The sequence below is a fragment of the Pezoporus occidentalis genome, unplaced genomic scaffold (assembly GCF_034315485.1).
Source record: "Pezoporus occidentalis ecotype Australia unplaced genomic scaffold, CSIRO_AGI_Poc_V1 ctg1, whole genome shotgun sequence".
Classification (NCBI taxonomy): domain Eukaryota; kingdom Metazoa; phylum Chordata; class Aves; order Psittaciformes; family Psittacidae; genus Pezoporus; species Pezoporus occidentalis.
The window spans coordinates 11359091-11373247 of NW_026912778.1; the positions used below are offsets into that span (position 1 = coordinate 11359091).

At 40.6% G+C, this 14157-nt stretch overlaps 1 long non-coding RNA gene across 1 annotated transcript in view; it reads left to right on the forward strand.

The window, feature by feature from the left end:
• Positions 1-5347: 5347 nt before the first annotated feature.
• The window catches only part of LOC134172105 (uncharacterized), a 52864-nt gene continuing 44054 nt past the window's right edge, over positions 5348-14157 (forward strand). The window contains exons 1-2 of the long non-coding RNA XR_009967840.1: positions 5348-6550; positions 7990-8031. This is a non-coding gene — a long non-coding RNA (uncharacterized LOC134172105). The remainder of the gene's footprint in view (positions 6551-7989; positions 8032-14157) is intronic.

Here is a 14157-nt window from a genome sequence, read left to right on the forward strand (position 1 = left end):
TTTAAGGAGACTATAATAGTTTGTCCTTGACTGCTTTTGTCATCCCAGTCCCTACGAAATGAGGGCAAACTGGAGTTCACGCTACATAGGAACAGAAAAAATGGTTTATGCAGCATTTCACGGGGAAGGGACAAAATGTATTCCCTGTCCTCATTTCTCTCTCTTGCCTCCTTGACTCTCTGCCCTGTTTCCCTACATGCTTTGCACTGCATTCCATGTCCACTGAAGAGAATCCCAATTAATGTGGACAAGATCAGGTAACAGTTTTACCTGTGCAGAACAGGAGTTTTCATCCTAATGGTCAGGAGGGAATAGTATATATAATTCTGGCTATGGTCCTGCTACCCTGAAAAATCTCAGGAAGATGATACTGCTTTTCTTGTTTAAACCCAGACTATCCACAGGTTATTTTCGAAAGATCCATGGCATTCTCAAAACCCAGAGTCCAGCTACAGAGTAACTTGTTTGTGGAGAAAAATTGTTACACCTACATGCATCACTTGGTGTGGAAGTCATCAGAATCTTAGCTATGTGGTGGAGTTTTCATTTCAAGTGTACTGTTATTTCGTATCCTGTGGATTTTAGACTGTACCTGAAAAAGATTGAGATTGTTTACAGAAAACCTGACTGTAGAAATACTCTATTTTCCAACAATATCCTACTACTCAAGAAGCTCTCGCTTAGGAAGGACAGACCAAATGGAACTGGCGCATAGGAATATGGAATTGTTTATAACCAACAAAATGTAAAGCTGAATGTCTTTCCAGCATCGGATGTTAAGCTTTTATCTAAAGAACCAGATAAAATGATGGCAGGAAAATGCTCCTGAAAAAGGTGGCTTAGCATTCTGTGAAACATGGCAGTTTGCAAGAGTAGAACAGGTTCTGCTGACAGGGGCAGGATGTGAAATTAACTTTTTTGGCAACAACAGAGCTTCCTTGAGTTTATAGGGATAGGAATGAGAGAAAGATTCAGTCTTTCCTTTTTTTTTTTTCCTAGCTCAGTTGTGGTTTTCTTCTGTTTTTCTGAAGTATTAAAAGAGTTTTTAAAACCTCCCAAAAAATAGTGTCTAAGAGCGAGCAAGAACTGAGGAGTGAGATTATCTTATCAGCTATTTTAAGACGGACAGATGGTTAACTGTATATTTAATGTACACAGTCATCTAAGATCTTATTTAAAACTGCATGGAGACCTCATAGCAGCCTTCCAATATCTGAAGAGGGCCTACAAGGATGCAGGAGTCTTCATCGGGGACTGTAGTGAGAGGACAAGGGGTGATGGGTTTAAAGTCTGTTGTGAAAACCTCTGAGATGATGCCAGGTGTTGCTGAAGAATCTAAAAGGTATAAAATAAGTATCAGAAAATGGGTACGTAGAGGTTTTGTTGTTTTGTTTTAAATATTGAGGTAAGCTAGGATATTTTGTATGTGGAAATGGTATTTCTTTTCCAGTTCCAGGATTGTTGTCAGCCAGCCTGGCTCAACGGGAGTTCATCAAATGCTTCTTTCACCATTCAGTAGCCTTTTAAAAACTTATTTGCACTACTGGAAGGATTTCACACAGTACCTCACAGAGTTGCTCGCGTTACAGTAAGCACTGTCACGTCTGGCATTACTGATTTTACTGATATCATTATCTTTGCAGTGAGGCCAAATGTGCTCCTGTCAGAATTCCTACTGCAGTTCCACAAATGTGTACAGACTGTGGTGTACAGGTTGCACAGAGTAAGAAAGCTGGACTCTCTCTGGGATTAGTAAAGGGAAACCCCAGTATTCTGCATTAACAGAAGTTATATTGTGCATACAGCAGAATTTTTCTGGCTTTCCACTGGTACTGCTTTGGGAGAAAATTCTCAAACATATAGAACAGGAAGAAGAAGGGCAGGCAGAGAAGTACTACTGTACATTGTATACGTAAGTTATGCAACTATACTGATCTTCATATTAACCAGTACTACTGTACATTGTATACGTAAGTTATGCAACTATACTGATCTTATTCGTATTAACCACTTTGCATTTGCTGAGCAATGTAAAAAAGACTAGCATTAAATTACATAAGTCTGTAAATACTGAGAACTAACACTTCACCTGAGCAGCTCCTGAAGTAAGGCACCTGCCATTGTCAGTAGCGAGCCTGAGCTGCCCTGGTGCAGCCTTGTGCTGGCCACTTTGACAGCAGTGTTTTGGCACTGGACACATCCATCTATTGAAATAAATACCCCCTATGGAAATCCTGCTAGCTCAGACACTACCCCAGTTGTTCCTGCTCCTGTCTCCCACCAGAATCAAACCAGCTTACTTCCAACGTTGTTTGTAGGTCAGCTGGGTCTTCAGCTTCTGTGTGACCATCTGCAACTAAAAATGACACTTCTACAATTAGCAGTGCCTGATGTTCACAGGAAGAGCTGTTTCAGATCTGATAAGGGAAAACTAGAACTCAGCCTTGCTACTGGGCCCGAGGAAGGATGCAATGGAGAGCTCCTGCTGCTGTGGAAGCCCTGCAGCAGCTCCCGGCACTGCCCAGGGTCACCCGCAGGACGGTCCGTGCCTGGGAGGTCTGTGCGGAAGCACCCCAGGCTCCAGGCCGGAGCTGGTCTTTGGCAGCTGGCAAAGCGTGTACCTCCGGCGACTTCTGCCAGCGCCTCGCCGGCCGGCTGCCAGAACTGACACCGGGGGAGAGCGGCACAGCCCTTCATACCAGCACCGGCTCTGCTCTCTTAATAGCTTCCCGCGCACCAACGCCGGTTACCCGCAGGAGATCGCTGCGGCCGCCCGGCACCGCCCCAGGCCTTCTTCCGAGCCGGGGTGGGGTCAGCGCCGCGGTGTGGCCGAGGGCTGATCGCTGTGACACCGCGAGACGCGGGGACCCTTCTGTGGCTGCGGCGCTGCACCTCGGTTCCCCTCTAGCCCTAACGGTCGGGAGGCGGTCCCGTTCACACCGCGGCGGCTTCCTCTGCCGTGAGCTGTCCCTGCTGCCCGCAGAGCCCTCAGGGTGGCGGGGGAAGGCCGGGAGCGAGTGCCCCGGGCCGGCTCTCGTGCCCGGGCCGGCTCTTTTGCCCCGGCGCTGAGGGCCCGGGCGCCTGCCCAGAAGCAGCCCGGGCAGCCTTGAGGGGAGAGTGCATGAGGGGCCAGGGCCGCCTCCTGTCTGTCCGACCTTCCGTTGTTATGGTAGGGGGGCGGTTGGCGTCATTTTGCCCTTCTCTTACGCACAGCTCTGCGTTGTCACTCTTGGGGTGGGGTGTGGGTGTTCGTTCTATAGGGCAGCCACAGCTGTGGTACGTGGTTTGTCATTTACAGTTTGAAAGGAATATTCTGCCACACTCTGTTTAAATTTGAATAGAGAAAGTGGGTGAAATCTGAAATACGGCTAACTTGTTCAGCAGGAGGAGATGTTGAAGAAACGAGTTCTAGAATATTCAGTCCTGGGGTTTGTCACTCATTGGGTATGCTACAAGTTTAAATGTGTGCTTATGGCATCAGGAGGTTCTAGTTCCAGAGGCTGGCAAAGAGATCAGTGATGGTACAGTTGCGCATCATTTTGGAAGGAAAGTTTGCAGTTATGTGGACAAAAGAGTTAAGTTGGTATCATGACTGTTGGTCCTTAAGAATGGCATAGCTGTAATACTCAAGGGTTTCACACTCTCCAAATAGTTTGTGCAGAAGTACAAACTGAAACTGCTTTACACCTGTTGGGGGACAGCTGAAATGTTTGGTGGCTGGAATTAGTCAGGCAGTATTACACAACATCAACAAATTCAACCTTATATTTAGCTGCTTGTTTTCCAACCCAGAAATTTACTTTTTTTTCTTCATCTTTGTGGCATCATAAGGGGAAAACCAAGTGTGAAATAAGAGCTCATTCCTCTAAACAAGATAACAAGGTTTTCTTGAGGGACAAAGTCAATAAAGCAAAAGCAACAGTGTGATGAGTAAATTCCCGTTTGTTAATCAAATCTTGCTTGCTTAAGAGTTACTGGAAAATTACAATGCTTTGACATTTTGCTTATATACCGCAGGCATCCTTTAAAGTAAACGATGTATGGGGAAGATGATAAGGAGCCTTCCTCCCCACACCCACCAGGAGGCAGAATGAGACCCCTTATCAACAGGCCACACAGACGCAGAGTACGCCAAGAAGTGACACATATATTGGATGAACAAGAGTATAAAACCGGTGACTTTGGGGAAGTGGGTTGCGTGCCGTTGGCGGAGCAGAGACTCCCCGGCCACCCAGCGCTGTTTTGCTTGCTGTCGCTTGCTCAATAAACCAATTTGATTCATTGGTCTGGCTCTCGTCAATTTACTTGAGCCACATTTATAGCAACAGCACTGAGCGCGTGACTGTAGCCAGAGGCACAAGTGATTAGCATTTGTTACAGGTTTATATACTTTCACTACTACATTAGTTACATACATATTCATAATTCCCACATAGAGGTGGGGAATATTCTAACTAACTCCCAGAACTTATTATCGTAAGTCCCCTCCTGTTGGTGTCTGCACACTGCTTTCCAGTGATTGTGGGCAGGGGTCTTGAGGATGAAGTAAGCAGTCTTCCTCACAGTGTACTTTTCACCTTTGGCACAGTTGGATGCCCCAGTAATCGCACAGCTAGCTGAAACCAGCCATATCTGTAATTCTTCTGATAACTAGCAATGATTTAAAATAGTGTGACCTTCCTGCAAAATTTATTGCAGAATGGGCAGACAAGGAGTATCCCAAGCTAGCAGATGTTTGGGAGGCACTGTCTCTAAACTAACTGGTAAGTAGAAGGATGGTGTGAAATAACTCATTCATGTTTAGTGGGGCCACTAAATCCTGTTATCTTACAACACAAGCATTGTTCTTTAAAGATACTTTAGAAGATACTATAGTGTGAAACTATTAATTCATGTTTAGTGTGGCCACTGCATTCCACAGACTTACAACGTAAATGTTCTTTTTCTACAACCTAAGTTACGCTAAAAAGTACTTTATGTTTTTCAGGCACTAGCTTTTCTTATACCAACCCCCCCCCCCGCCTTTCTTTTAGTTCTGGCCCTTTTTACCTTGTTGTCTAATCTTGTATGTTTAGTGAGCTTTGTTTCTGTTATTGTAAACTGGTACAGTTATATCCACATAACCATGCCTATAATTTGCGAAAGCCAGTACGTTTATGTGTTTATTACACAAGTTTTGAATTATGTTTGCAATACATATTGAATATAATGATTTTACAGTGATGTATAATCTGTCCCTCGCTTACAGTTTTTGAGGCCTTTTTGGATCCTATTCTAACATGAGTGACAGCATTGTGTCCAGAGATGTTCAATACCCTTCTGTGAACTAAAATCAGACTCTTACTGGGAGTCACTGATGGAGAAATTTGACCTTAAAGGTTTGGGAATGGCTTTTTAACAGTTAATTTTTAAGATTTTTTTTAATCAGGCATTTCAGCTGGTCCTTCAGCCGTGCTAGCACATCAAGTATGACTTTTTTTCCAATTGGGTTGTTCTGTCAAAGATAACTTAAGAAAACGTTTTTAAGTGTTAAAAGACCATATTATACCACACAAGGTCTGGATGGTAGCAGGAGGCTTTGCTGCACTGCAGTGCAAGCGGAAGAAGAATGAACAAGTGATGCAAGGAAAAATTCACCATTTGAATAAATGTAAAAATACTTGTCAGGCTCAGCTCCTTCTTGGTTCTGGCGTAAACCCTCCAAATCGTGGCAGTTTATCAGAATATTACATCTTCTTTGTCAGTGAAGAAAGAACCAAGAAGACCAGTGAGTTCTGCCACTGGTATGTGTAGGAATTGAAAAACACAGTCTTCAAGTTGTATTACCAGGAGTCCACGTGTGAATCTCAGTCAGGGAGTAAGTAAATCCCATGGTACGCTAGCAGTTTAAAGACCAAAGAAGGCTTCTAAATAATGAAACTTACTATAAATCTACCCTGAAGAACACTGGTTTGGAAGTTTCCTCCTGGAGTTCTGCTTCCCATTTGCACCATTGGGGTGTGTGTGTGCTAGAGACTATTGTTAATACGTCTGCATTGTGGATTTCTAAAAAAGCCAGTAAGAACAGGAAAGACAACAGCAAAAGCCTTATGGAGTTGTCAGCTCGTGTTTGCAGTTAAACAAACACATCTGTTTGGAAACAGAAAATAAAGCAGCTTCCTAAATAGAGAGAAGCCTCCAGTTCCACATTTAAGACAAATGGAGAATGGGTTTGGAAGTCTTGACCTGAAGCCATGTGGAATTCTTAGCCTGAAAGCAATATGATTGCTGTCAAATTCTGACGTATCTGTTTATCTGAAAGAAGAGCAGTGTCTTATTTTGTTTAGAAAGAAAATCCACTGTGTGCTTGGTGTTATATAAACACATGCCCAGAAATCAACCACTGAGAGGTCCTCTGTATTATTTCTCCTGCAAGAAAAACACTGAAAAATTCTATCAGAATGTTCTTTTTGGATTTCTCATGCAATGATGGGGAAGATTTTCCAGGGCAAAACCAAGTGTGAGCAGGGAAGTGCTGCAGGAGATGAAGAAAACAATGGTGGGCCATGAGGTAATTGGCTGCAAAGGAAGAAGGGGGTTTGATAGTTGAGTTAGTTCTGTGTTAGGAGTTGGTGGAGATAAATGTAGCTGTCCTTCCTTCTCTCATGAGCTCTTTTCCATAATATTTTAGTTACTTCTTGTTAAGATAGGGACTCATCTAAATAGGAGCTCCAGCACAACAGGCTTATCAAAAAGCACCCAAAATTACAAGAGATGTGGAGGAAAAGAAACTGAAAAGTAAGGACAGGAATAGATAAAATAGAACAGCTAAAAATTTAGTGTGCCTGAAAATTTCCAGAAACAGCAATGAATGGATGAAATTCAGGAAGCACTGACAAGTAAAATGAGGACAGGAGTAGTCAGGATTCTGAGATACAGGATTTGTTTAGCAGTTTGCAGTTACTTAAGTAGTTACAATTAGTTACGAGATTGTATTAGTAAATTTGAGGAATAATGTAGTTCTTGAGGAATAAAACCCGAATTCTAAAAGGCATCAAGTTTATATGACATCTAAAATATGAAGAATTCTCTGAAGCATTTTTAGCAATTTTGGGGCTGTTGAGCTAGCTTGGAAGAGCTGATAGAATCCATAATTCAGCCTCAAATTTTAATGGTGATCAGAGAGTGAAAAATGGGGGAAAAGTCTGGCAGAAGAAGCCTAAAATTCATTTGAAAGATGATATTTTGGAATTTGCTGGGCTTCGTAAAGTAGGTTTATCAGTAAGAGTTTAGGGCTGCTGACTTAATCCCTTTTAAGCTGGGAATTGCTACAACAGGTGAATGTGGTACCTAATGGTAAAGGTTTCAATGGGGCGAAAAAAGAGAGTTGTGGGGTGAAAGTATGTAATTTTTTGGTCACATCACTGGAAAATTATCTCTGCTTTGTGGGTAGATTAATTGGATGTGGAGGTAAAACCTGACCTTGAATAGAGAAAGTAGATATCTATTTTTTGACAAAGAGTACCTATTGCAGGCCCCAGGAAGAGTATATAAAGTGTAGAACAAGTTCCAATAAATGAGGAAGATCAAAGTGTCTTTTTTGGGTTAATATATGTACAAAGTAGTATTTTGTCAGGAAGTTACTCCCTTGGTGGGTTTACTAGACAACAGCAGATAGAGAGAAGGGGATGGGAGAAGTCTTTAGGTGTCATCTCAAAGGAGCAGAAAGGAAGTTGGTATGCAACTTCTTGCCTCTTCCAGCTACAGTCATTTGGCTGTGAACATCTGAACTTCTTTGATCCTTAGAAAAATGTGTATCTGTACTGGATTAAAACATTCTTCTCTGGGGGAAGGGCAAGTGATATATTTTGCCTGGGAAAAACCCTGTGCTTGCTTGGCCCTTGTCTTGAGTTGTTGAGCAAAGTAGGAAAAAGAAACATTTGGAAGAGGTTGCTAATAGTTGGTGATGTGGTGTTTCATCTTATAAGTCTTTCTTTAACCTCTTAACAGGTGGTCATTTTAAGATGGAAGAGACGTTCTCTGAAGATGAAGGTAAATCGTTTCTTCCTGAAGATCTGATTTGATGATGCTAAGTAAGCAGGTATGATAAGAGGCTAATAATTTGAGTAAAATCAGAGCTAATACCTTTTTAAAAAGTGATGCTGAATACATTCCCCACCTTTAAAAACATTGCAAAAATACTGATTTATTTTACAAAACACTTAACAACATCTAATACAAAATCAGAAAACTGGCAGGCATTACTGTTATGATATGAGGTTGCAAGAAGTGTCAAGGATTACTAGTGTTTTCCTTAACAGGTATTTGACATTGATTATCTCTTCCTTAAAGAAGGCTTTTAAAGAAAGAGCAACAGTATTCACTAACTTTTTATTAGTAAGAAAGAAGAGACATATCTGGAAACAGTCCATTGTTCTCATAACTTGTAGTATCATATGCAACCTGTCTTGACACTGCATGGCTCAGGTCTTTATAGTCCCATAAATCTTATTAGGGAAATGCAGGCTAAATATGAACAGCTAATAAAATTTGTCTGTGTCCCTAATTAGGATAGAAATGTTCGAATCAGCTGCAAGGACAGCTGTCGCCTCTTGATTATTGTGAGGCTATGAGTGCACATGTTCCAAGAACCTTTGAACAGGTGCAACCTAGACATGTTTATTAAAACAAGATAGCAGTAAGTATAGAAGTATGTGAGGCATTGGGATCTGACAGGGTGATTACAGAGGCAGAATTCATGAAATATTTGGAAATGTCAGTTTGGATCTTTAACTTACTTAAAATATAAATTCAAAAGAGGATTCTATTGTAAGATCAACTATTACATTCTTCTACTCTACTAATTAAATTTTTACTATGTATCCAGTGTTCTCTGTTATTGGTACTTAAGATATAAAGTTAGACACCATTTTTGTTTGACCTTGTAATTTTGGGAAAAAATAGACTGCCTTACTTTCAGATTACTTTATTATCTTTTTTATTATGGTGAGAATATGAGTTTGAGCCCTTTCAGTATTCGGGAGGAGGTGTAGATGTTGTTTTAGGAAATTTAATTGCTGTGAAAAGCCTTTGGCAAACTGCAGTGAGATCCAGTGCAACACTGCAGTCTGAATGCCTCAAAGGTTTTGTCTTTTTCTTTACATACCACAGTAGAACCGTGACTGAGTTGACAGCTTGTTATTTGCCCAGATACTACCACTGTAAAACATATTTTACTCAATCCTTACTTCTACCTAGAGCAAGGCAATAGCTGATAACATATTTTGCTAACAGTCATCAAAAGCTACATCTGTGTTTAGGTATCACTTCCAAAGAACAGCCTTTATGTCACAGGGTCATTAGAACTTGACACTTAATAAAGAGACTCACCTCATTAGCATTTCTGAGGACCTGTAAGGAAGGAGAGCACTAAAGCTCAGTGCATAATTTCTGAAATGCTACACTTTCATACCCTTGTCAAACGTGAGCATAGCTCTTGATTCAGGAAAGTCAGTTGTTAATAAGCAGTATATAGGAAGTATGTAGGAAAGGCAATTAACAGGGCTGTGTGGTATATGTATTCATAGAGAAGAATGTCATAACAAGTCATAGTGAGAATGGAAGAGGATACCTAAAGTATGAGTCAGAGAAGAAATGCGTGAACATTTTTAGAATTATAATCCTGTGTTAGGATCAAAGAATCTGTTGAAATCCATGAGATTGTGTAGTTATAAATTAATTTATACTCAACTCTAGGGTAAAGAACTAGTTCTGTTAACATAGTGCAGGATCCTTACCTGATCTCCCATTTTTTTAATTCATTTATGTTTAGGGAAGAGATAAATTGTCACAAGTAGCCAGCAACTGGATCAGCTGCTAAAAGATCTTGCTGGTGTCTTGGTGTATGACTAATTTGTGCACATTTTTCTCTCTGTGTTCTTTCTTTGTGCTGAACGGTTATCTGTGCCTGTTCCTCTCACATTGTAATTCCAACAGCTTCTTTATTTTAGCCTTGGCCCACCAACCTTATGGGAAATAAAAAAGCAGAACAACAAAATGTTTATAAATTATCATGCCATTTATCCTTCATAGTGTGTCTTTTCCTTTCCATACTGTAACTGCCTTGTCTGCTTAGGCTGGATTTTAGGCTGTGAGCTACCAGTTATTTCTTATTCTCTACCTAGTGGCTGATACACTTGAGCCATCTCTGCTTCTGAGTGTTCCTGTAATATATGCTTTATTTAATAAAATGAGATAAAGTAGACAGCAGAAGAATCTCACTTTGAAACAATTATACTTTTCACCTCATACCTTCTACTTGCGTATAGTTCTGAATTGACTTACTCAAAGATATGCAAGAGATCTCGAGCAGTGAGCAGGAGCTCTATGTAAAAGTTATGGTTTCTAAGGCAGGGGTATTGTTGCAGTGAAAGTAAAATGAAATTGAGGGAATTTTATAAAAGTAAGATGGTAGAAAGGGATGCTATTCATGGAAAATATTAGAACACTGGCTGCAAAACTGGTGCTGGGAAACTTAGATGACTTTCTGTATGCAAATTGACTGAATTTCTGTGCCTTGTGGCAGGAGTGTAAGGTGTTGCTACTGAAACCCTAAAGGCTTTCCATAAAATCGTGGAATCATAGAATGGTTAGGATTGGAAGGGACCTTAACCTGCCACAGGCAGGGACACCTTCCACTAGACCTAGTTGCTTAAAGCCCCATCCAGCCTGGCCTTGAACACTGCCAGGGATGGAGCACCACAGCCATGGGTGACCTGTTCTAGTGTCTTAGCACCCTCACAGTAAAGAATTTCTTCATAATAAATCTATTCCTAATTAGTAAATCTCCTGTCTTCCAGCTTAAAGTAACTCCCCCTTGTCCTATCATTACATTCCCTTGTAATATGTCTCTTTCCAGATTTCTTGTATTATATTAGCCTGCTTTTGGTTTTGAAGACTGGTATAAGGTCGCTGCCTTCTCTTCTGAGACTGAACAAGCCCATCTTTCTCAATGTGCCTTCATAGGAGTGGTGCTCCAGCCCTCTGAGTGTTTTTGTGGCCCTCCTCTAGACTTGCTCCAACAGTTCCATATCCCTCTTGTGTTGGGGGGCCCAGAACTGAACATAATACTGCAGGTGGGGTCTCACGAGAGCAGAGTAGAGGGGCAGGATCACCTCCTTCGACCTGCTGGTCCCACTCCTTTTGATGCAGCCCAGGATACGGTTGGCTTTCTGGGCTGCAAGCTCACACTGCCTGCTCATGTTAAGTTTCTCATTGATCAACACCCCCAAGTCCTTCTCTGCAGGGCTGCTCTGAATCACTACTTTACTCAACCTGTAGCTGTGCCTGGGATTGCCCCAATTCAGGTGAAGGCCCTTGCACTTGGCTTGGTTGAACTTCATAAGGTTGGCATTGGCCCACCTCACAAGCATGTCAAGGTGGCTCCGGAAGGCATTCATTCCCTCCAGCGTTATCAACCAAACCACACAGCTTGGTGTCATCAGCAGGCTTGCTGAGGGTGCACTCAAATGTTGCTCTTTGTGGTAATAAGGAAACTTTGTTTTGGCCGGAGTGTGCTAGAGACAATTTGGCTGCATGGGTTTTGGTTTTGTTTTTTCTGTTTTTTTTTTTTTTTTTTCCCCACAGAACATACTGTTCCAGTCATATCTCTTTAGTATATCTGGTCTAATTAATATTTTAACTTTTTATAGGCTACTGGTTTAGCAGGGTAATTAAAAACCTCTTAAATAAAGAATATACTAAAAAGGTTAAGAAAAAGATCATTATACAGAGAATGAGACATCTGTAAAAATGTGGCTTTGAACAGCATCTGGAAGAAAAAAAGACCGTGGAAAGCTTGCAAGGGATTCTTTCTGCTCAGGATCTTATTGGCATTTGCTGAATATTTTGTTTTCTTGGTAATAAATAATAATCTGTAGCTGCTCTAGAGTTCTCTAGAGTTCTGACGTTTCTGGATTTGTCACTCCAACACAGCTGTCATTTTGTCAGCATGTGAACTGTATGAAACAGTGTTTCTTTAAAATTTTATTTTGGACAACTGTCCAAGCCTGTGCCAGAGAGCATGGGGCTTTGTTTTGTTTTGGGTTTTTCAGAGTAATATAATAAACAACCTTTCAAGACTCTCCTAAAAGCTTTACTGGTTTTTGGATTATGCCCTGATGTGGGGAGAAGGAGGATTAGGTAGACTGAGTGGAACTAAAACCACTCACTCAGTATGCTAAAACAAATGTGTGCTTTACCATAAATAGAAACAAAATCCTTTGTGAACTTGGACATTGTGTAGATAATATTACTTGCCAAGTATATGCTGTGGAGACAAAGATTTTAGTTGGTGGTACTGAGTATATTGAAGACTTGTATGCATTTTATTTTAAAACTTCACGTATTAAGAAATACATGAATAATCTTTAGAGATAAAATTTTCTGGATGTATGCCAACAAACTCGTTTTCTTTCCCATCATTTTATTTTATGAATGTATAAACCCCCTTGGTAAATAATAGTCTTGAACTTGTGGAAAAGGCCCCCTAACATAGAGTCTAAATCAAGTGCATGTGTTTCACATGCCAGTCAGACCTACACCCAAGTGCACAGTTGTTCTCTTTTATATGGTTTATAGAAATTTGAACCAAAATTCTTGATCAAACACCTCTGAGCTTTGGAACATCAGAAGTTGGGTCCAAATTCTGAGACTGGATATATCTCTAAACAGTCAGTAATTTAATTTTTGTTAAGAAACTTGTTCTCCGTTACAGTTGCAAGGCGTGCTTCAATCGATGTCTGCATTAGCAGGCAATGTGGTGCAGTAGGAACAAATCAGTTGGTATTGAGGACCTGGCATCTACCCGATATGCATTCCCATTAGTGGTTGGTTGCATCAGCAGTGCTCCCAGAGATCATCTGCTAGTTTAATTTCATCATAAAGGAAACCACTTTGTACACTCTGAAGCTGTTGTGTCATGCAAACTAAAATACAGGAGATGGGAGTAATGGGAGTTTATTCTCAATGGCATATTTCTGATCAGAACAAAAGTGTTAGTCTTAATGAAATGCGGTTGAAAAACTGACAGAAGGTGTTGAGTTGATGGATACAACATAGTTTCTTTTAACTACTTTAGAGAACTTTTTAAATTTCATATTGTTGGCAACACTTCAGCATTACTTAAAAGACCAAAAGCATTTGTCTTGGAACAATTAATACAAAAGTCTCGTATAAATTAATGTGTGTATTTTCAGATACAATTCTTGGCTTATTTATAGTATTACAGTTCCATACAAGTTTTTTAACATCTCCCAGAGAAGCCCTGCTGTTTATGTAGCAGTAGCATAGCTGAGGAAAGCTTTTCACACCTGTTGATCGACATCTGAAGAGTTGAGATAGCAAGCATGTGAAGTCACACTTCCTAGCTTTCTCTCCATCTAAAAATAAATTCCTTGGCTTTTGCCTTGCAATATATATATATAAAAGTCAACACAGCTGAAAGGCATAGTAGCATTAAGCAATCATGATTTACTGACTATGTGGGTAGTTTTTTAGCCTGGACACTTTTAAAGGACTTGTACCAGGAACCACTGACACTCTATTGAGCTAAAGAATTCAGATAGCGAATTGCCGTATCTTTCTCTTGCATTTATATCTCTAGATTCAATTACCCCAGACTGAAGTGACTGTAGGATAAAATTTCCTATTTCTCCTCCTCTATTAGGATCAAGGATTTTAGAATCTGCATTAGCTGAAAATCTTAGTTTCTTTTATGTTATATTGGTATAAAGGTTTTCACATAGGTCAGTGGTTGCAATTAGATAGGCTTACCTTCTGATTCTATCAAAGTCATGGCCAACCTCAAGGCTCTCAAAATAGCATCACGGGATGATGCAGTACCACTGAACTTCCCCCAAAATTTTGGCATCAGGTCATGTTCTGTGACCTTCTTTTAACCTAATGGTTCTTGTAGCTTTATTTCTGAGATTTTCCCCACATTTACAATTGGTATGTTTGGCCTGTTAAAGAGAAAGCAGGTTGGGTCTTCAGTTTTGAAAGTACATGATCTCATTCAGTTTTAGAAAGCTAATTTTGCCCAGGTTATATACTCAAATGCATAGTAAAAAAATTGTGTTTCATTCTTTCCAGAGTTTTGATAAACTTGAAGCATACTCC